We start from the raw sequence: 21,162 nt of genomic DNA, 5'->3' as shown, positions 1-21,162 counted from the left end.
GTAACTATATCTATTGGACAATAGACACGTATATAAAAGTGATATGTATTGGACAAACTTTCTTAACTTCTCGTCAATTTCATCGTCTTGTTGAGCAAATAAATGAGTCATAACGATATTTCATTTATATACCAGTTTGCACATTATGTTTTATAGAAAGCACATAAATTAAGACAACCTATAGAAAAGAACGCTTGTATATAACACAATGCCTCCTTAGGTAAATCCACGCGTTTCCTCAACAAATCTTATCAACATTTACGAGGTTCTTCGGGACAGAAAATACTTTGGCATTTCGCATTTGGCGCACTTTCGTGCGCCTGTACCTTGGTGGCCCATTGTGCCTTCAGTTTCCTTTGTGAATGGAGTACCTTACAAAGAAGTTTTCCCTCTTTCGCATTGTTGCTCGATGCGCGTGGAAAATGAAAGTTTAATGCTAGCCAGTGTTGTCCATGGGTCCGTTTGCACAAGCTGCACTCGTAATGGAACTTTTCGTTTGAAAATTCGCCACCGTACAATGCTATACTATCTGCAAGGTATTCATTCTGGCTACATAATAGAAAATCATCGTTATCATCTTCGATTCTTTCGATGCTCAAATCCATTATCTTCTATCATGAAGAATAATGAACTATTGTGATTTCTGTGCTTCATTTTCTTTGTACTCTTAACATCTCTCGACAATGCTGTTCTCATGGAGTCTATATGGCACAAAATAAAAATTATATATCATCGTATATTATTAAAATATGGATAGTTTGTAAATATTTGGTTTTAGTGTTCAGTATATCAAATGTTACTATTTTTTGTGTATTCTACACTATTCCTAAAAGTATTTTAAAATTTGAAAGAAAGATATTTTAAAAAATACAGATGTAAAAGAGAAGTGAGAAGAACAACAGGGTTAAGATTAGGTAAATACATTTCTAAGGATAACGAAGCGTAGGAAAGTCTTGTAGCTTACGCCAGTGAGTTGTTATGTCATCGTAATATCACGTTTAAAACTAGGAACAGATGCTAATATTGACTAAGAGTGATTATCAGAAGAACAAATTGACTGAAAGTTCACTAAGAAGACTGAGTAAGTAATGTTCTTATTTGCTAAGTAAATTCTTCTCTAAAATTTTAATAGTTCAGAATATCTCCAAGGAGTAAAGAATCAGAGTCTTTCATAACCAAAACGTAGGGTATAAATTTTATTATTGGGCTGTGATTTTGTTCAATTTTTATACTCTACGTGTGAAGTCAACTTTATTGCCAGAAATAAAATCTGCTGTCTACGTCTCTCCATAGCACGCAGTAAACTCTGTTCTTCAATACCTGTCATATTAAACTTGCTACAAAATTTGTGATGTATACTATAAACATATAAAATAATGTTCCGTTATTAGCGTGTACCATAAATCTAGTCAACATTCGTAAACTTCTATCGTATTTCTTAACTGGTTGTAATGAATCGTTCCTTGGTAGAATTTGTGGTACTCTAATAAAAAATTTTAATCTGGATTTATAGCCGATAGTTGTAAAACTCGATCTAGTTGAAGATTACTGAGCCATTTAAATCTCATTCGGATTATTGAGATTACTTAAATTGAAACAATTTTAAATCTCTTTATCAATATGCATCCTAATACTTATTAATAATTTATTTCCAAAGCGAGCAATAAATTATTAAATCAGATTCGTCCGAACCAAACGGAATTAATAAATTGATACAAAGATTACCAAAGATTATATAATCTGCACAAGATTTTAGCTTACTGTATTACTTGAAAATGAAATTATGAGAATACTTCTCATGTCTGAGTTAAGGATTAAGAAACATGCAGAAATATATCGCTTACGTTAAGAGACGTCCTGTTAGAAGTTCAACGATTCTCTTAATAAACCTAAAGCTTAACGAGGCCTGGCGTCATGGGCCCCATTATCGCACTTGTCGTCTCAATTGTACATCTTGCAAGACCTTCCAACTATATGGTAAGAACGTGGCTAATAGCTCGCAGAGACATGGCGCAACTTTCGTTGCTGATGTTAATTTAACCCGTGACACTAGCCATAAAAATACTTGCATCATTTGCACGATCTAATGAATTCTGATAAAGTTTTCCTGTTTGAAGAAAGAAATGGTGACGAAATCATTGGAATTTCTTTACAAGAACTACGATGTTAAAAGACAAAATTCAATAATGTGAATGAACTAAAAAAGATTGTAAATGAAATGTTTTACTGATGCAATGCTTAATGAGTTAAAATACTTCCTTCCACTTAATTGCAATAAAAATGCAAGAATCCGATTCCTTTAAGCCAACCAACCATATTTTCGCGTTTGTGACAAAGAAACAATAGGCGTTATCATTGACAAAGATCTGACATTCTTACTACCCAACATAAGGTTCACTGACTTTTAATAGTTCACGCATGGGTGAAAACAAAAGCAAGCGCTTGTCGCTTCGTTAACAGTCTCGCCATGAGCCACAGAGCATGGCTGTATCTATTAAACCAAGTAAGAACGAAAGTAAAACCGAAGTTCTGTATAATTACGTGGAATTATGTTACGATTACGAGAAACCAGCAATTATAGCACAATTATACAATAGACAGATAATTAACCGGACAAATGAGGGAAATTGATTGCGGTCGGTCCGATAAATTGCTATCTATATATCTGTTTCCATTGTTCGGATAAACTGTTACCGTACCTTGAGCACAAGAACTTTTGATTACATGTCTAGATGATCAAGAATTAGAGCAACAGTGTTCGCGTAATTGGAATCGCAAATGCTTTATAAGTTAGTGTCGTGTGTGATCGCTTACTATTGATTAGCATCATACAGAATATTTTTTATTCATTTACTATTAGCGTGAGGTCCTGATACTTCTATAAGAAAATGTTTCAAACAAAAAGCTTGTTGGTATCAAACGAATAATTTATTGATGTAAAAGAAATTTTCAAAAGTATCGCTTTGTCAGAAAACAAAAGTGGTTTCATATTTTTTTAATTTATTAAATGAAGAAACGATACTTGTGAAGTTTCTTTTATATGTTACGGAACTAAATGCATATCAATGCTCGAAATGCTCTTATTCATGGTTATATTTATCAATTAACATTCTCTCATATTTTCATGAATACAAAGAAATCGTGCACACTGAATAAGAAACGATAAATCAGCTGCGTGGACCCCTCTGTTCAAAAATCAAAAAGGTGGAACGCAAACAATGAACGGCGCGTATTTTGTTTTATTTTAAATGAAAATATAATATTTTATCAGGACGTGATACCAGTTTGTTTTTCATTTTATTTCCGCTTTACAATCGAAGCTAAATGTTTTTTTTTCGGGATGGAAAACAAATAGAGATCGTTGTAAAAGAATGAAATTAAACAAAATGCAAACTTCCTGTGCCGTATATGTTTCTGATATAGATTAATTATTAGAATAATTATTTCCCGTATTTTCATTTACACGAAGAAACTTCGAATATCGTGAAATAACAATTGGAATAGCAAACGAAACAACAAATACGGTAGAAAATTTAATCTGCACGAAAATAATCCCTCCTCCTATGTTCTCGTGTGAACATTTATTTCCCGACCAAATGGAAAACCATCTACTGTTGGAAACTGTTGTCAAAAGTATCGAAAGTACGAAATGGAACAATGTGTGCACCGTGCAGCTTTTAAGCTACACAATTTTCGTTTATATACAATATTTTCGTAATGGAACCAACGAAAGAAACGTGCAATTTCCATGCATATCGGGAGAAATGAAATTTCTGTTTTTTTAAAGATACGAAGAAATTCGGGCAGTTGTTAAAAATATTGTTGAAGATTCGTGTTTAAATAAAACACACTTCTGGTAAATGAAACTATTTCGTTCCTATACAATATAGTTAATAAATATCTTTAAATAAAATTCTGAGAAATGAGGCGCTGTCAGCATACTATTCTTATACGTAAATTATCTAAAAACTTGGACCACTAAACAAGCATTAAACATTCTACAGAATATGACGAAGAAATCATGAAAGAGTCAATGTTCTATAATCTTTCAGTATTAAAACATAATATAAAAACATAAATAATATAACGTAAGAAAAATGTAACACAAACTCGATGGAGATTCATCTTTCAATCCAAATAGCTGCGATTCACAATTTTTCCATCAAACGATCTTCATAATTCTCGACATGAGATGAATTTCACCGTTCAAAAATGTTCGTGCTAAATGATGAAGGATAATGAACGCGTCGGTATTTCGCTGTTTGCGTTCATTTCCGCATTCGATGGTTGCTTCACCTTTGTAGAAGAGAGCCATATCGTATGTGGGTCAGCCGATTAGCCTTTGATTTACGGAATCAGCATACAAACATCATAGGAAAGGTATTTGAGATTAAATGCCATAAGCATCGAAGCTTTAGTCTAGCCGATGATAGGATTGCTCGGTACGGATAAATTCGACGAACTGGAATTCCACAGGATTCCGGTTTGACGCACACTGTTCACAAAATATTGTCGGCTAGTTCACTTTAAAACATTCATAAAAACTTTTATTTTATATGAATCAGATTTATCGGAAAAGCTTCGAAATTTCTATCGAAACAGATATCGAAACGAATAGAGAATAATAGGAATAACGTGTACGGCCTGTTTTGTATCCTATTTATTTTTTCGACAGTTCATTTCTTGTCGTTGACCTATATCTGCATATTATCGTCGGTTACATTTACATATTATTTGACGTAAATATTTTGCCAAATTTGTATACTTATTGCTATTATTAGCATATTTAAATATCGCCCTATATAAATATTTATTCAAATTTTGATATTTATCCCGGCTTATTTGGCGTTGACATTTTATGCAGGAATGTCATCGCTCATAATCGAAATTAGAATAGTGATCATTGTAATTTCGTGTAAAAACAAAGCAACCAATTTAAATATTTTAAACTAAATGTATTATATTATAAAACAGAAACAAGCAAGTTACCACGAAAACGAAATATGCATAGATATAATATGAATATACCGAAACATTTTTGCGAGCCACTATATATAAAAGATTCGTTCTACGATATTTTAATGGAAGAAAATTTTTAACATGGATGAAATCTTTCTATACAGATTACTTCTGTAACAAGTCTCAGGAGAAATATCTTCATGAAGTGTCCTTCGATGGTCTTTGGTCCAAAAATGTGAGTATCTCACGGGTCGTGTGAATATAAAAATTTCGATGTTGCAAAAATTCGATTCGATCGGACTGTTTCTCAGACTCGAGAGATATGGAATCATCAGAAGCTTTTATCGTTGGCATTTCCACGACATTGTGGCACTCGTAAAAAGGACACGCGCGTCTCGTCGCGTCAGGAGTTTTTTTATTGTCTCGAGCTGTCCTAGCGAGCTGCGAATTGCGATTGCGTTGCAAAACTGTAAGTACCATTTTACGTTTGATGTTTTATTTGCTGGGTCAGTGTGTGGTTTTAAGGCAGCACATCATTATTTTTCACCTTTGCGACTTTTCTACTGACACAGTGACTGGTTGTTAGCTATTCGCTGTAATAACACCGTGTTTGATGTAAAATATTAAAACATCATATACTCGAAATAACTCGTAGATCATTTTACATATTGCTTTAACTTTTACAATCACTCTCTGTATTTCTCTATATTTCCTTTTAATAATTACAAACATGTACGAAATCATAGGAAATTAGAGGGCCGCTTTCTTTATCAATTTGATTTTTATAAACATATTTTCCACTAAACAAGAACACAAAATGTTCACAGCTATTTAAAGATACAAAGAAACTTGTTCTATACTTTTTCCTTTTGTTTTCTTGGTTAATGTAATATAATCATTTATATCAACGTCTCTCTAATTGTTCCGAATAATATATATTCATAAGTCATATTTAGCGATCTCCAGCTATTGATTGAGATCAAGATTAGAATCGGAAATAAACTATTACAAATTCAATCATCATTTGTCAAATCGCGACCGTAATCTGTATATTATAAGACAGGAGTTAAAACTTCAAACGCTAATAGCCGAATAATACCACACACGTTTTGGCGTACGATCGCACCCGACTTCTTTCTACGATATTACCTAGCATTGCAAAAAGAACTTAAGCATAACACGGCACTTTCATCGAACGGAAAGATCCAATTCCTGATCCGGCGAGATTCCATCAGCGGAGTTTCCCCTGGCCGGCGGCCGTTTAATCGAAAATTGTAAAAGCTAAATTAAAATCGAACGTAGGATCGGACGAGTTCCTCGCCGGTGGAAAATAGAATTCCCGAAAAAAATCGTGGAAAGTGGTGTGCGAAGTATCCGTTCGCGACCGCGTTCCCGGACGAAAAATTTCAATCAGGGCCGCTGGCGCGAATAAAGAGATAAAAAATAGGAGGATATAGAAAATAAAAAAAAAGTACAAGAACGGGAAAGGAGGGGAAAAAAAAAAGGAAAGCGGCGAAACGAATCGACCAAAGTCCCCGTCGCACGTGTTAGCTGCGCGAATTTACATTTCCATTAAGATTCTCTCTCGACCATGCGAAACGACCGGCGCTGAAACGGAAGGGCCAAAAACTCGAAAGAGAGAGCCGGTCGCGCGCCACCGAAGTCACCACGGCTTCGGTGTAATAAAGTGCCATGGAAATCCTTTGTGTTCCGCGGGACGCATTCGTTTAACTTTGATCCTGCTGGAACAGACTCGATATTTTCCTCCTCTTCGTCGTCGTGGTTCAACACCCTTTTCCGTCCTCGTCCCTTCTTTTTCTTTTTTTTGTTCTCTCTCTCTCTCTCTCTCTCTCTCTCTCTTCTCGCTCGATAGAATCCAACCAAAACGAAGGGTGGTGACTCTCATAAAAAATACAATATTTTTCTTTCATTCGGCCGTTTTCTCTTCCTTTCTCCATTTGCCCGGATCTGTAAGTTTAATTCGACACGGGAATCCAGAAGGGCCGAAACCACGTGTCGCCTGATTGCTTTGCTCTTTGAGATTTTAATATGAATTACAAACCGCCGGTTGTCTTCCTTTTTTATTCCTTCTCGTTCATTTATTGCTGGCTCGGCGCCTTCTTCCTTTATTTCCTCTTCTTAGGTCTTCAGGTGTTTTCCTTCGTTACCATCGATGACTTAGACAACTTGATCTAGATACAAGGTGAATCTAGATTAAAACGTGAATCGTTGTCGTCTCATTTACGGCTGTCAAATAATATTTTTATCACAATCTGATGGAGAAATTATCTGTAGAAAATTCAAGTTGAAGCCAGATTATTTAAAACGTATGATTCTAGTAGCGTAATTATTAGATTACAGGTGTTTATACAAAATTTACAAATGTATGGAAACGTACGAAACGCGAATGATGTGCAAGATATACAAAGTATCCACAAAAGTATGAATTTGAACAAGCATCAGTAGCCAAACAACTATACTTTGCATCACTCAGAGAAATCGTATATGTCGATAAGCATACTACATCATAGAAATTACATTGAATAGAAACAGAAAAATATCAAACTGAAAGTACCTCAGAGAACTATCATCGACCTGAAACTATTTTAAAAGGCAACCAGTTCAAGCTATTCTGAAAGTCCATTCAATACCCGCAATTACCCTTCGAAATATCGCTGGGTCAGCATTCTCCACTGGATTACACGAGCAACGTAAAATACCACTTTCAATTGTTCCTGCAAACCAGCTAATTCCTCGTCATCAACAAAGCAAGAATTATGCGTTGGTATTATTGCAGTTGCAGTGGAACGTCGGTTCTTTACGATAAGTGACACTAGATAGCTCTAAAACAAAAGAGAACATAGCCAACCGAAGGAAGAAGAACCAGACGAAATCGCGAACGAGCTGAATGTACAGTCAGCGATAAAAATAAATGGACACGTTAGAAAAATGGAAACAAATGGAAGTACTATCGATGAAGTTTCGTTAAATGCGGCTTGTTCGCACAAAAATATAAATATTAATTACAGTTATTGTCTAAGCAGTCTATAAACTCCGAAGATATGTAATAACTAAAATTTAAATATATAACGCAAGTTCTAGTTGGATGAAACTTTATCGATATCCACTTCCACTACTCGCCCACGTATTTTTGTGCCCGACTGTATATCATTTAGCTGGAAGCTTTCATTCGTCTCTAGTTTTTTAATCGTGAATTTGTACAGCATATTGCCATTCCGGAGCGAAGCATTCCCCGTTGTATTCCACTACTTTCCCCTCGTGATTGTCGTTTACTCATTCACCAACACGAACGTGTCGTCCTCTTTGTTGGTGAGCGACGCCACGACGCCAGTTAACCCTTTTGACTCTGCACGCCTCTTTGTACCAGACTGCCGCTTCTTTCTGACACGTTTGCTGGATTAATCGCGCCATTACGAGGACAGGAAATGGCTTACCGGTTAATTGAGCGGGTGGTGGGACGTTTGCTAGAGCTTCCGCAGCATGACTCAAGGCGACTCGCGTGTCTCATGCTCGTTTGTTTCGATCTGATCGAGTACGTTTCGAGTGATAGCTATTAGGAGCGTGGATTTGAATTGAGAAGAAAATTTGAGTAAAATTTAAGAATTTAGATTGTTATGGTATTTGAAAACGTTTGGGAAGCAAACTTTTTAGCGATGATTTAGGGAGTTGTAGGTCTTAAGATATATAAATATTAGGTTGTCTAAAAAGTTTCTTTCGTTTTATGAGGAAACAATAGACGCACAACGTTTTTTGTTTTATATTATTTTGTCGAATTACGTACGATCCATTTTGTTCTGTTGAGATAAACACCGCGACATTTCACAGACTTGGTTTCACGTTTGTACGAAAGACACTTTTCGGACAACGTAATATAAATCATATAAAATGTAATTCATCCTACCTAGCTAATGTTCCAAAGAATTGAGTTAATTAGTTGGTAGAATAATCACCAAGTGGAAGATTTATTAATTATATTGAAATAAATTAACATTCGTTAGAAGAATTCCTTTCGCGAATATAATATTCGATAAAGTTGAAGGCTTTTTTTCATACGATGCATCAATATTTAATATGCTCGCGTAAGACGATCGATTTAATTTCGTTTTTCTTGAAAGGATGGTAAACTCACGATCCTGGTAGAGACTGTCGATAAAACTTAATATTCAATTTCCTTCCTTTCGGCAAACGTGCTTGAAACGCTTCCTTACTTTTGCAACGCAATATCGGCAACTTGTCGCCGCACAGAAATCACTCGATGCAGTTTTCTGTATGTTTCATTCGGTACGAGAAATTTATCTCGATCCCATAGGAGCACCTGTTTCTTTTCTCCAGTTCCTTCGAGTGGCTTCCATCGCATTGCGGTATCGGGGTAGAATATACGCGGTGATGTCGTTTGCCTTTCGATCTGGTACCAGTACTCGTTTTTTCGACCGTTTCTTCAACTTTCAACAGAAAGTTGCCGATACCAGTGACGCTGATTTCCCTTGTTCAAAACACATATGTACACGATTCTCCTCATATATCAAATTACGTCACATGACATAAAGTAATCTCCGCAACATAAAAACAGTACAAGAAGAAAGAAAAATTTCCATAAAAGGAAATGTAGCACAAGAATGACGAATAGAAAACTACAGTAAGAGCAAGATAAGACAAGAATACGAAAGAAAGAATTTCCGCAACAGGACATGTAACGTAAAGACGCAGTAGGAATTCTAGCAACAAAAATGACGATGAATTCTATAAAAAAAGTCAAGAAATTCGAGCAGTAGGGAAGCAATGTGAAGAAATGAATGTGTATCAAAATGAAAATGTCAGTAATAGAAAATAATTAAGACTGTCAAAGAAGGAATTCCAGCAGTAGAAAAATACATTACACGTATGATTGAATTACAATGATTAATAAGAAAGAACAACTCATCGAGTTTTAACTAAAAATGAATTCCAATATACAACAGAGGAATAGAAAGATAATAATACCACGCTATCTACATGTTCCATTTTCACTTTCTTCACTTCATGAATATTCCGTAGAATAATCGTTTAACATTTGGACAGAGCGCGATGAAGATATAATCTCTACACGATTAGATGGCCTCGCGTGTTCCCAGTTATTAGATCGAAGTTCGGCAAGCCGCGTCCGGCTAATCGTAAGTAGATTCCGATAAATCTGTACGCGCTATACTCCCATCTGAATTTCCTTGCTTGATTTTCGCGAGGACGCGCCGGCGTGAAAACGATTTCCATCACGCACGCGTTCCACTCTTAATTTAAGCGTGAAACCACCGCCGCACCGCCTGCTAACTTACGATCCTATTGCACGACACGATCGCGACGGGACGTTTTCATTTCGGGATTAGCCTCGGCTGTTTTGCAACCACACGTTGGAATTAGTTTCCATTGAGATTTCTTGCGGTCATGGCAGATAACAATTCGATATTGCTATGGATAAAATTATTTAGAACCCTAGTTATGTGGTTACATTGGTAAATATTCATGCAACATCACACAGTGAGTAGTTTTCGTATCGATAAAATTAACTGAATTACAAGAGACGTAGTCATTGAGTCAGAGATGGAATTGATTTTTTAAAATTCAGTTTTAGGGGTGAAATAAATAGCGTATTACGAAATGTATAGTTTTAGGTTTGCATATTAGCTGTACTGATTTATTGCGCCGACTATATAATAAACTTACTACGCATATTTAATATCGCGCTTCAAATCTCGATATTATACTAGATATTACTATTCCTCATTGCGATAAAATTTGTTTATTTTTATTAATCGTTCAATAAAATAGCACTCTGGTTCAACATTTCAAAAACATGAATCTTCCAAACATAGTAGATATGTTCTCACTACACGATACTCTCGTATCCTGAAACGTCCTTTAAAAATGAATTTTTTTCAAAGTCGATGATCCGGGAAATATTTAGACGCTAATAACCGTTGGATCAGTGAGCTGTGTCCATTTATTGCTATTCACGATCCCGTCGACATTATGGTCCGTCCATAAACGACAAGCCGATGTAATGGCTTATTTATCAGGGAAAACCGCATTGCAGCGACGTGGCAGGAGTTTCAATGGACTCTGGATCGCAAGTTTCGCCATCGTGAGTATCTAGCCACTTTCATTCGCGTTAATGCAAAATCAAGATCAACCCCGAGCGACAAAAAGATGCGACTCGTGAAAAGCGTCTCCGATATGAATGAAATTCGACGGCCGGTCGTCTATTCAACGTTCCAAGAACTCCCAGCCCTTTGTCAGCCAGATATAATTCAAAGAATTTTCTTGCACCAGTTTACCTATATACCCGGCACAACGTCAGCTTTTATCACGGCTTGTTACAATGGATTCCTCGTAATTGAAATCTAATGCACTGAATTCGAATCAGCCAGCCGAACAATGTTGATATTTTTTTACTTTAATTTCAAAGTGAATAGGTGTTTTTCTCATATGTTTTTTCCTTCTTATATTATTTCGTGTCCGTAGAATATTTGACGAATTTCGTTACCGCCTGACGCATTATTTCATAGTTGAAAAGTCAATTATTTCGATTTCCAACAATTCCATTTTGGAACTTGTAAATCTTGTAACAAATGGAATTATTTTGTTTAAATTAAAATTGAGACGATTGACTTATTAACTATAAATGTGATATCAGTTTCCAAAGATAATCGCAAATTGATTGTAATAAGGTTTGGGTAGAAAAATTAGTTGATCGAAAAGTGAACATGAAATTAAAAAAAATTTTTTTTAATTTGTTCCTTAATTTTTTGTCCTTGTTTGAAGTATTTGGTTAAGCATTTAAATACGAAACCCGTTAGAATATTTAATATGCCCCTTAATATTCTCAGTACGCAGTGTAAGCCAGAATCAATAATCAATGGTGATCCGTATTCGAAAACAGTTTCGTAACTTAAAATGGAACGTACACTTTGATTCGCTTGAAGAAGTTGGTGGAAGTTTGAAGTGGCGAACGGAGCCAAGTTGTCCAACTAATTGTATAATCGAATTCGATGATCGATCGGTTTTTCGTAATTTATACTTGAACAATTGACCCACTTCATGAAACGTTTCTCTCCGCTTTATTAACCACCTTCATCATCGTATTATGTCATTATATGCTGCGGAAAATGGAAACTTCCATCTCGTCGCATACTTGAAATACTTTCTCATAATTTGCTTAGTAATTTATTCACACATTTAATACAATCCGAAAAAGTGGATTAATAACTTTTAAATATGGTAATAAAACTTTTAACTTTATAAAATGAAAACCTTAACTTTTTAAGACATTGAACAAAAATTGAGAAAACTCTAGAATGTCCATGTGAAATATTTTCTACATTTTTCTCTACCCTCTACCACACTCAATTACAAAATTTTAGACCTTTTTAAGATATTTAGAAACACTATTGCAGAAGTAACTTGTCACGTAATTATACTGACATTCGTAGTATTACGATATGTATCATGATTATATCGTATAATTTTCACCAAATTCATATTCTCAGGAGCATAATTGACACATAACTAAAAATAAAAAAAAACATCTAAGTAGTAATTTCTTTCATCTACCAAACAGTGGAACAAGTATTTTGCTTTAAATATTTTTTCATATAACGTATATTTTCTAAGATTCTTGTAATCGATGTACGTATTAAATATAAGAGAAACCAGCAGCTAAAAAGCTGCGTATGTACTGCCTCCTCATTCACATCTACAGAGAAGGAAGTGTAAACTCCGAGTAACCAGCTTGACCGCAGCTCCTACGAGCAGAGACAAATTATGTGACAGTTTCGAGCCAGTTAGCATATCGATAACGTCGCCAGGGTGTTCGATAACCGGGAACGTTCTCCTCGCGAAAACACGTCGCCTTACTATCAGCATGCTCCGTACATTCCGCGCCGAATGCCGCATTCCAATTTACTTGAATGTAAATCCAAAGTTCGAGCGTCGGCTGCTTTCGCAACTGAACGTAAATTGAGCCCAGACGTGGCAAACCGTGTCGAAGTTCGATGACCGATCTTCGCAGTTCTGCGCACCTGAACACTATCGAAAACCTCATCCATTGACCTGTCGAACGATCTCAAACTATGTTCGATCTGTATCTGTTAAGTTCAACAAGAGGAAATAACATTATAATAAGAAAATAGGTCGTATCTTTTAATAATAATACTCTTTTTTATTGTTAATTATTATTATATCGTATCGTTATAAAAAGGAGCATAACATCGGACGCGTAAAAAAACACGACGTAGGTGAATATTCAGATTATCGTTCTTCGTTCTTATAATTAGTTTTAATTGAAAATTAAATCAGAAGGAAAAGATATTACAAGTTTTTTAAGTAACATCTTGGGCAGAATTCGTTTTTATTTCATTAAAAATTCCTTTTAGTTATGAATATTCATTTTCGTTTTGAAACTGAGTTTCAACGTTATTTCGAGAAATTGATTAGGAGAATGTTTAACGGTATGTTAAATAGAGGTATGTTAAATCAATAGATAAATTTGATTGTAACGTGGAGTTCTATTAGAATTGAGGAGGTACATTAGGTTCTTGATAGACTCGTGGTTTTGTAATGAAGTGGTTCTGAGGTTTGGGTTAACTATTGAGAAGACTATTTGGTAGAAGAAACCAAAGAGACTTTTAATAGGTGAAATTCGAATTTCAATGCATTTATTAGCAATTAATACGTTTGCTATGTTTTCAAATGCCTCGATTTTGAAACTTTTTAATTCAACGGAATATTTACATTCTTTATAGAAGCTTCAAACCATCACGCCTAACAATGTCGAGTTTAAAAATTCTTGCTTAAGATACAATTTATCAACACGTTCACCCACCACCCAAGAGGACACTTTTAACAAATTTCCCAGAATCTTAAATCCTCAAATTTATCTCCCTCAAAGATTCACAACGCGTTTGAAAATAAAAATGTCAATGTTGTGAATATTCAAGCCTCGAACTCTAGAAATACAAAAATGTCAGAGTCTTTCGTCATTGACATTTTCACGAAGACAGACAATCTTCTATGATCTTCACGATACGTTCGAAAATATAAATTTGAATGTTGCAGAACCTCGTTTCTCGGACTCGCAAGATACAAAATTATCAGAAGCTTTTATCATTCACGTTTTCACGACGTACATCATCTTCCTTCCTCAAACTCCGGATCTTCCTCAAAGAATTCACGTTACGTTCGAAAACAAAAATTTCGACGTTAGAAATTTTCAGTTGTTAAATTCAGGAGATACAAAATCATCAGAAGCTTTAGTTGTTCACATTTCCACGATATAAATCTTCCTTCCTCGATCTTCTTCAAAAATTTCATCGACGAACTAAAGTATAATACTTACTAACCCTTTGCGGTCGTACGTTCAACCACCAAATCACTTTTACCATTTCGATAGTACATCTGCTCGGTCACTACAACACTTTTACCATTTCGATCGTATATCTGCTCTCTGACAGCCACTGTTTGCGCATCTCTTCGTCAACGCGCTTCTTAAAATTTCATATAATTCTTAAAAAAAAAAAAAAAACTTTCCAAGCTACTCGTTACATACGAGATTATATTTTATCAACGTTCGTAGGATGGAAATGAATTCTGACCAGCACGGCAACCATCTCCGAGCCGAATACGAGCGCAAAGGGTTGAAAAGCTCGACGATGGGACGCGTTCCATCACGGCGAGCAGTCGGAGCCGTAGTGCGCGCGAGTCGCGGCCAACGGCAGCGCAAAGAAACGGTTCGTAGGGATTCGGATCCGCTCGGCTCGACGAGTCGTGGCGCCGAGCAGCGAAGTCGTTCGACTCGAGTCGTGTATGCGGCTGCAGTCACTCGTGGAATCCTGAGTCGTGTCAGTGCTCCGGCGGACGCGATCGCGCGCGAGTGTGTCGTTCAGTAACGTTGTTTCACCGCTGGAAGAACGAAGTGAACGGAGAAAAGGGAGTAGAAATACTTAGAAGGATCTACCCACAGGTGCGTGTATCCGGTGTAGTGAACGAGCAACGAAGAACAACAGGGCCACGAGTCACAGCGATAATCAGCACTATATTTCCAACGTTAAAAACGATTCACGCGCAAAAGGAAAATTCTGCTTCGCGTTCGTTGTGATCTTTCAACACGTTTTCAAGAATCCGACCTTCGTTCCCAGAGGTTGCGGACCTGTAACAAAGTACTAGGAAAACCATAGAATTGGAAACTAAAGTATAATAGTCGGACGAAGAGTATGTTCTTGGATATCGACTTCTTCGTTGAAAATTCTTCTGCGTGCTAATAATAATCTTCCGAATGATTCCTTCTTTTTAATGGATCGTTAAGAAGAGTACGTACAATTAGTAGTTGAAATTGATAGCTTTATACGTATTGTCCACTTTCCGTCCTTGGCGGCTGTTACTACTGAATTTCTTACCGATACGCGATCTACGACACGCTTATCGATCGTATCGCGTTCCCATTGTGTTCCTCGAATGCATAAAAGTATCGTCGATGTTAAACGTGTAGGAAATATTTCGCGAGATCGAAAGTCTGACGACTACGTTATTTACTCGACGTAGTCGCTAATAATTCAATCGTTGTTCTTATTTGTTTGATATTAATATTCAATCACATCGTTGCTCTGTCGTACATGATTGCGGCGTTTCGTTTGACTCGCCTGTAACTCACGTTCGAGACACACGTGTCTGTGATTTCGCACGACGGAAACGTATCACTGGCAACGCCGTCGATAGGACGTCGAGCCTTCCGGCGCGTCAACCGAGGAATTTACTTATTCGTGGGACCAACATCTCCAGCTAGACGTTTCTCGAAGGGAAGTCTCGACGGTGTCTGTGCATCCGGTAAACAGGTTATGCGTGGTCGTGTCGCGACAAAAACTCTGCCAGGCTTAGTCGAAACGTTCGAATGAGCTCGTTGTGTTTATGACTCGTTCGGTGTCGTGAATTACGCGTGACGATGTGCGATTGAGAAATCTGTTGAAATTTGAAAAATATAAACAAACATCGTACCTTTCGGTCGAGAAAGTGCGTCGTTATAACGTATGTATGTGTAATACGAAGTGCAGAAGTCGCGTCGGTTAGATCGTTCGATAACCCAGTGTGTTCGACAAAGTGAAAACGTGAATGATAATTGGCGATAGACGAAACAGCGATTCGATATTCACGTTTGGTGCGTTTAATTAAAGGCTTGTTATTTCATCGAAAGAAGTCAAACAGTGAAAGAAGCTACGAAAAGAAGGAGAAGATATTCGTGGGAAGCTGTGGACCGCCGATAAGAAAAAGAATTTTTGAAGAAGTATTTGTGACACGTTCGTTGATATCCAGAAGAATACAACGATTTATTCGGCTGGCTTGCTTCAATTCTCATCCATTCGCGTCTCCAGAAACAGGTAAATTCATGCAACGATTACATCTTTTATGTGACGCGTAAATGTCTCTTTGTTCAATGCTCGTCGTTGATGAGTTCGACTCGCGATTATCGGTTATTCTTGTCTCACGATTCGATGTCATTGCGACGATTCTATAGTTGGAAATTGAAAAGTGACGACAGATCAGTGCACTCGATCGAAAATCGATCGTTCTTTTCCAATGCTGCTGTGTTTTCTTCCACATGTACGGTTTCCACGTGTGCCGCGCGGATGGCGTAATTCACCAGGGAAATTGATTACAGGCTCGAGGTAACGCGGATAACTCGTCTTCGTGACTTTTTCCGTTCGTTGCGGCTGCTGGCTTTGTTGTAACGCATCGTGGTTTCGGCATTAAACGAATATATACGGTTAGCCAACGGAAAGTGAATTTTCGTGAAACTTTTTCGTTTTCCATTGTTTCGGCTTCTCCTAGTCATTGGTTTATAGTCGAGAGCGAATTATTTTAATCTGTCTCGCGTTGCCGATCAAATTTATTGCAGATTAGTCTTGCGATGTCTTTGTGCGAGCTTCTTTGTGTCGACAAGGGGAAATTCGTGTTGGAATTCCCTTGGTCAGGAAGTCTCGTTCGTGACCAGTTTACTCGTATTTAGCGTTCGGGAAGTGTATTGAGAAACGGAGCTCTCGATATCTTACTGGCTGTATCTTTCGATCTCGGAATTTCTCCACGCGTATCGATGCATCGATCAACGGAAGGAAAGAGGATAATGAACGTGGCTTATCTCGCCGATTTATTCAATGCTTCGCGAATCGATTTATTTCCCGATTTCGTATCGGACGATTTATGTCGGGGACAAGAAATCGTGGCTGCGAACCGACGATCGCGATATCTCCAGGCTAATTAACATTAATTTCGGCCGTTTCTTCGTTATACTCGTGTTCTTGGTGTATTAAGTATTTATTTCGTACGTTGTTTGATAATTCCAAACGACTGTATCTGGTTTTAAATGAAATTTACTTCTGTTACAATATTTCAGTAGCGTGATACCATTAAATCAATATGTGTGTAACATAGTGTTTATAAATGAGAATCACTGTTCATGTAACAGCAGGATATCAGAATTTTGCTAGCCTGTAAAACCAAGTACAAATTACCTCGCATCGTTATACTGTCTCGTCTAACTTGAAAACAGGTTAAACTACTTACCATTACCACTCTGTGAAACACATCAAATATCAGTCTCGGTTGAAACGAAACCGTAAATAATTTCAAGTAAAAATGGTCCAATTTCAACTTTTTTCGATTAAAAGCATCGTTCAAAAGATCAAATAATCTCTCTAGTACTTTATAACTTCGTGCTTATAATTTCAAGAAAATTTAATTGTATTATTCTATTCGATAGAATAAATAGAAAACGAACTATCGCAAGTCTCTTAGCTCTCGACGTAAAGTACTCCGAAACGATTACTTTTCCAAACGGAACAAAGAAAAAAGAGTCTAGACATCGTGTGCCCTGAGTATGATCTCAAAAGTTCGGAATCCCTGGCCGACAGAAGCTTCTTTGGTGGAAGTGTCGGCCGAGAGAGGATACCGGTTACCAATGTCGACGAACTCGAAGAAGGTTGACCAAGGCCGTTTGGGTCTATTTATAGCGCGCCAGTAACGAAGTAGACATTTGCCGGGAATCGTATTTTCGTAGATCCTCGAGGAATGCTCTCGCGAGGGAGAAGTTGGACCCGATCTCGCCTCGGGAGTCCTGAATTATTTTAGCGACGCCTCCCGTGAGAGACTTGCTAGAGATTGCTCTTCCTCGCTAGGGGAGACTGACTCGAACGAACGAGAGATCGCTTTATCAGCGCCCACGGTATCTTATCTAGGAACGCAGGGAGCACGACCATTCGTGAAGATACGTTGAGTCAAGTTTTCGACAAGAAGTCAGGTTTCATCAAAGTTTCATTATCGCCATTTTTCTCCTATCGCAAAAATATTGTGCTCCGATAAGTTTTCCTACAGATATCGCCCATTATCATATCACGTAGTGATTTTTAATTCCTTGAATTACATACATAATTTCTTAGAATTTGCTTTTTTAGAATGACGAAATATCTAACAGTAAATTATTTTTCCTTGTTGACTAACGTTGTTTGCATAATGTACATATATTACGTATGTTTGTAATGTCTACGGAACTGGAACAAATGATATTTGGTTTTTTGATTGCAACGAGACGGACATGCGCGAGGGAGATGATTAGTGGTTCAAAGAGGAAGTTCAACTATCGTATTTATGTGTTATCGAATAAGTGTTGTGTCTCGAAGTGTTCTTTTTTTTCGCAGATAATTTTTAATATCCGTTAGAATGGCGAAATATGTAGCAATAAATTATTTTTGTTGGTTAAAAAATATCTTGTATATATGTCGGTGATTTACGCGATTAGAGTAAGCGATATTTATTTTCTTATACTAATTGGATTGGCACGAGTAATTATAGCGCATTGTGTAGTTGCAAAATTCCTTAAGACAGGAACGCGTGCCTTCCTTAGATCATATCACTTTATCATTACGGTAAAAGGAATGTTAGAAGAAATGAAAGAATTACAAATTTGACGTTCCATTCTAATTGATCCATATTCAGTAAGTTATTTTCAAAAGCTTCATAAGCTAACGTACATTCATAATTCGAGGAAATTTTCACATTTTCGTAACCATCGACTCTTTCATTTCAATACGAAATTTTTTTCTTTAGTACGAAACAATGTATTTCGTATCCTAAGAACTAAAAGATGAGACGAATTCGAATATCGAGCTCAGTTTGATATGAACTGCAGGGATTAAAAAAGGTCCATAAATAATCGTCAATTAAAGTCCAACTATTTCAAAATATTATTTCCATGGCTTAATCGGGTTAATAAAATGTAAGATATATTCACGCCCATATAATTCTATAGCAGATGAGAAAGGACGGGTAACAGCACGTTGCACAATAATAACCAGAGATCATTTGACCCAGTTGCATGTCATCCTATATAAATATTCTCTTTGAGATTGAATTTCTACAATTTAAATAGAACTCCTCGCCGTTAAATTAAAAAAAAATGTATTTAAAAAATACAAAATGCGTGGGAACATGTTAAAACTCAATATCTGCCCTTAACAATCGAAACTACCAACAGTTGGTGATTTGATTTCATAATTAAAGTAAACTCGATTTCAGGATATTAACCGCAATAAGCAAATTCCTCGATAAATCATCGAAACAAGTGATTTACACAGTATCTATATAACTGATAGATATCTGGATAGTTTATTTTAATAATATAGGGAATATTATTCATATAGGGAATTTAATATAGGCAATTTGACCTAGATAGAAGCAATAATTTTTGTTTCGACGATGTAGTCTCACGCGTTTATAACCCGGTGAATATTGCGCTTGTCGACCGATTAAAACAGTTTTATTGGGCTCTGAATTGATTACACCTCGTGCACGCATTATCGCTGATTAACGCGAGTTCTGTGCAAATGTTTCTCCTTGCACGACCACACGTAGAGTTTAGAGTGAAATGTATTAATCGAACGACCACTCGTGCACAGTTTATAAGGAATAAGTGTTAGTTTTCTCTACGTTGTGTTAACATCTACGTTACAATGAATGCAATTACGTAATTTGTTTCTGCAATAAGTTTCAGTAATCAGAATTTCTATATTTCCATTTTTATCATGTTCTTTTATTTTTCTCTCTTTATTTTAATTCAATACTTTTTGTTAATCCTACCGTGGTTTTCGAAACTTTTTACGGTTTTCGCCGAAGATTTCTAACTTCCTAATACGATAGAATAAATTAGAATTTATAAAATCCAAGCAGGAAATACCGCGAATTATTCTAATCTGACAGATTATTTGGCAAACGATAATTCACGAGTTTCTTTTTGTAGATTTATTCATTCATTTCTATTCATTTATTCATTTATTTCTATTTGCAGTGACGTGTCTCAGCAAACTAAAGTACAATTTTCATTACCGACTACTACGTCGCCGCTAGTACTATATCACAAATTATTGTACAATTTCGTTGCGGCAGAAAACCATCGTTTCGTCCGTCAAAGTCAGGTGCAATTAAAGCGTGTTCACCGTGGAAACCAGCGGTGACAAAAAGACCGCTTTGATGTTTTCGCGTCGCTTTTTCGTTCTCGCGTATTTTGTATTTCCGGCGCTTGTAACAAGACAATTCCTGCTCGCCCGCGGAAGGACGAACATTATCGCGTCGGTGTTCGCGCGAAACCGGAAGTATGGACGTCGGGTTCCAGCCAGACGCTTGTTTCCACGTTTTCTAACGCTTTATAGTTTTATAATCGCCGTATCGCGTGATGTTCCCCATCATTTCACGAGCGCGATTGTCCTCTGCTTAATAATCGGTAATTCTAGTCTGGGTTCATAGTAAATAAAAATCAAGGTTAGTAAATCGTGCTCGTTAATTAACGCTGATCGGACTAGCAGACAATGAAAGAAACAATGGGAATAGATAATTACGCGATGTCTCGTTAGAATAAATTTATATGGGATTATATAATTTGAATGATGTAATTAATAATAAAAGCAAAAGGAAGCAATGCTTCCAGTGAAAGATTAGGTTTTTAATTGTGTTTGCCTTACTTTAATAACAAAAAACTTCGTTTTCAATTTATTTGAAACTCAAATGAAAAATATGCTTCGTTTTAATGACAAACCTTGCTCTACTTTAGTAACGAAAAACCTTATATTTTCGATTTATCTGAAATTCAGGCGAAAAGTATGCCTTACAAAGTAT

At 36.5% G+C, this 21,162-nt stretch overlaps 1 protein-coding gene across 3 annotated transcripts in view; it reads left to right on the top strand.

Annotated features, from left to right (window-relative positions):
* Positions 1-21,162, top strand: part of LOC132909885 (mannosyl-oligosaccharide 1,2-alpha-mannosidase IA) — a 689,092-nt gene that overhangs the window by 443,218 nt on the left and 224,712 nt on the right. For 2 of the 3 annotated variants that reach the window (XM_060965081.1, XM_060965080.1), the window contains exon 1: positions 14,833-16,379. The exons of the other annotated variant lie outside the window; for it this stretch is intronic. The gene's annotated coding sequence lies outside the window, so the exon portion shown is untranslated. Of the gene's footprint in view, positions 1-14,832; positions 16,380-21,162 lie in introns of those variants that run through there. 3 annotated transcript variants of the gene reach the window in all.

The sequence above is a fragment of the Bombus pascuorum genome, chromosome 8 (assembly GCF_905332965.1).
Source record: "Bombus pascuorum chromosome 8, iyBomPasc1.1, whole genome shotgun sequence".
Lineage (NCBI taxonomy): Eukaryota > Metazoa > Arthropoda > Insecta > Hymenoptera > Apidae > Bombus > Bombus pascuorum.
This window is presented reverse-complemented; position numbering and strand designations above follow the sequence as displayed.